The 3674-nt window shown below is 38.6% G+C and overlaps 1 protein-coding gene across 2 annotated transcripts in view; it reads left to right on the forward strand.

The window, feature by feature from the left end:
• The window catches only part of LDB2 (LIM domain binding 2), a 625377-nt gene that overhangs the window by 327610 nt on the left and 294093 nt on the right, over nucleotides 1-3674 (forward strand). The gene's annotated exons all lie outside the window — the stretch shown is intronic.

The following is a 3674-nucleotide window of genomic DNA, read 5'->3' on the forward strand; positions in this document are numbered from 1 at the left end:
AAAGTGTCTCCCTGTTCTGATTGAATGGCTGTTTCTTGATCTATGTACAGATTTCACATGAGGACAATTGTTGTTTTTGTTGACTGCTGTTGAGTCATGGTCAACATTTCATCATTTCTCTAATCTTAAATTCCTATTTTCTCAATATTATCTGTAATTTTTTATGATCTCTTAAAATACACGAAAACAGCAACATGAATGGATTGTATAATTTTTATTAGACAATTAATAAAAAATCATTGTATTCACATTACAGAGATGTTATGTGTGCCATTGAGTCAAGAACAACTCTGTAAACAGATCAGTACCTTACCCTATCCTGTGCCGTCCTCACCATCTGACATGCTGACACCCTTTGTCACAATCACTACTTAAATCAATAATTATAGCACAAGAAATGAACGTTTTCTCTTAAATCTTCATGTACTTAAAAAGTCATTGAAATTGTGGAAAGGATCACAGAGTCATGGACTAAGGGAAGTACACATCACCACTAGACTTGCCGGAATATGACTTGCCTTTACATTCCACCCTCCACCCTCTGTGTTTCATTAGAACCATTTGTGAGAGAGCTTCTACCTACAAGGAAGTTAAGTGGCATCTCTGAATTTTGAATCTATGTCCTTGTCCTTCCCACAGAGAGCTTGGCCCAGCAAGCATCATTCTTTGCTAATATTTGATCAGAGGCTCTCTTTGTGTGACTATGTCATTAACCTTGAGAACAGACATTAAACCAGCAGCTCAGTCCATCGTTTGTAAATTTTTTTTCTTGCTTTGAACTTTAGCCAGGATTTAGTCTTTCACTACAAATCAAGCAACTTATGTGAATAGATATGTATAAAGAGCAGGTGCGGGTGTAAATGTGAAAGTGAGCTGAGATTTATATGGTATGCCTTTGATTTTATTATCTACTCCCATTATGGGCAAGAAATTTATGGGCAGTTAATATCATTCCCCTACCACCCAAAATAATAATAAATAAAAATAATGATAGTTAAAGCATATTACCTATTTTAATAATACATTAATAATAATATATTTGGATTTATTTCAAGGAATTTTTTTTTATTGCTGCTGCAAGCAAAACAACATGACCTTGGCTAATTTTAGCAAAAGGGAACCTAGTGGGAGGCTATCAGGAACTTTTAGAATTGTTAAGAAAAGGAAAATAAGTCAAAACTTTTGCAGTTCTAGAGACTACTGAAAAAAATGACAAAAAACCTACACAACAGTGTCTGGTCAATTCAGACTCAAGGCTATCATGTTTCAAAGCTGTAAATCGTATAGAAAGGCTGATATTTAGTATATGCTCTACGTTGGATGTGATTATTGTTGTCATTACTCATTTGTTTGAAATGAACAGTCCTTGCAATGGCGTAGATTATCTATTTGGTATTTCAGTGTAAGAAATATACATTCCCCTAAATTTAGTAATGATTCATCAGAGTGCTGTAGTGGAGGCTTCTAATTTTGTATTCACCTAAGGGCCACCCTCCATCTAATAGGAAAAGCCTCATTCCAAATAAATGTATTTGAAGGACTTGTTAATTGAGTTCACCTCCCCATTGTCTCAGCCAGGTGGCTCAAACTAAGTCAAGTGGACACTTTGGCCCTGGAATCTGTGTCTTGGATAAAGTCAATAGTGACTGGACAAACGTGGCAGTCGTTTATTTCAGCAGTGATGGCTTAACCGCTCTCTTGCTGCGTAAGAGCCTCAGTGTCATTGAGGGATGCCACTTCAACCTTTTGTTATTCAGTTCTTGGCTTTCCAGGGTTACAGAGATGTTTCCCATTATGCTTTACTATGTCATCCCAATATTGCTGTTATAAGCCTTCTCATCACTACCCAAAATCACCTTGTTTGATATTATCTTTCTCTCCCCATATGCTGACTTGTTCAACATGTTCTCTTCTACCTAGAAGAGGGCATAGCATATAGACAATGCTGAATATATAAATAGTTAGAGATAGAGACAGAGACGGAGATAGAGATGTTGTTGTTGTTATGTGCCGTCGAGTTGCTTGCCACTCATAGCGACCCTGTGTACAACAGCCCTAATAGATTACATATAAATATAGATGATATAGATATAGAGATAGACATAGAGATAGACATAGAGATAGATAGTGACAGACCCACAAGATAGAAAAATATACGACAAGGACAATTGACTCAGGATCAATGATCAGGCAGGGTACGTGGTGTTGGAGAAGAAAATGGAATGTATTGTCAAAACAAGTAATAAATTAGTCTTAGCAAAACATACAAGTTAAATCTTCCTTAGAAGTGAGAGTGACAAGACTTCATCACACTTACTTTGAACTCATCATCAGGAAAGAGAAAAAGATACTATGATTGGTAAAGGCAGAGGGTTGGTGAAAACGAAGGGAAATCCTCAATGGTATGAATTGACACAGTGTTCATGACAGGGGAATCCGTTCCATCGACAATCATGAAGATGGCTTAGGTTCAGACAATGCCTAGCCCTGTTTTGCATCAGGCTGCCTTGTGTCTTAGCCGAGTGCACAACTACCAGAACCAACAACAGAGGGGAAGAAGAGAAAGAAGGAAGTTCTCCCCACAAAGGGCTCATACTCTGGGCCATGGATGAGGAGCTGGAGAGCTCACTGGGAATTCAAGAGCAGAGAACAACTCTTTGCGACTAAAGCAAAGGACTGAGTGGTCAGGGATGCAGCAGGAATGACCACAAAGAGCAGGTTGTGAAGGTCATGTTAATGACCTTCATCTGTGGTGTCAGTCTACTGCATCGGCGTGTATCTGTGTCAAAGGTGTTAAGAGCAGATGATCTCTTCGCCATTCAGAGAGAGAAGACACATGAACATCTCCATCCACCCTCTCCTTTACACCCTGGAGAAATGGATAAAGAGAAAGACACACGCTTCACAGGGTTTGCAGAAGGGGAACACTCAGAAGATAAAGTTTAACAAAGTGTAAACACAGTAGAGCTTCTTCTTCCTGCAACTTCTCTCTTCCTAGTTTCTTAAAAAAATATCCCTTGAATAGAGACAAGAAGCAGAAGAAGTACAAGTAGTAGTAGAAGCAGGTCGAAGCTTCAGTAATGACTCAAAATGGTTCACACTCAGGTGATTCAGAAAGGTATGGAAACAAGTGGTGCATGGGGGCTTTGAGTGGGAGCTTGCAAGGCCTGCAGGACAGAACTTTTATTTCATGATCTTTGATAAGAAATATGTTGACCACCAACAAGAGAACTCTTGAGGTTCTTGCAAATTGTCTTCACTTAAATATGACAGATCAAAGGAGAATTACATATTTGGTTCTCAGAGGTTTGAATAGTTTTGATTTTTTTTTTTTTTCATTTTGTGATCTTTTCGAGGTGGCCCTTGAGGAGGATTTCTCTTCTCTGGAAAGAACTTCAGTCATTGCTTTATTTCTTTACTTCCCTCTTACTTCCAGATTCCCAGAATGTTCAAGAATTGCTAACCTTTTGAACTATAAATCCTTTCTTCTGTAATACAGAGGCAGCATTCCAAATTAGGAAAGACAGGAAGAATATGGCTGACTCTGAGAAGAATGGGAATCCCAGAGCATTTGATTGTGCTAATGCGAAACCTATACTTGGACCAAGAGGCAGTCGTCAGAACAGAGCAGGGAGACACTGGATGGTTCAAATCAAGAAAGGGGTCCATCAGGG

This window comes from Elephantulus edwardii, unplaced genomic scaffold (genome assembly GCF_000299155.1).
Source record: "Elephantulus edwardii isolate Elephantulus edwardi_28Jun2011 unplaced genomic scaffold, EleEdw1.0 scaffold00035, whole genome shotgun sequence".
In the NCBI taxonomy this organism is placed as follows: Eukaryota; Metazoa; Chordata; class Mammalia; order Macroscelidea; family Macroscelididae; genus Elephantulus; species Elephantulus edwardii.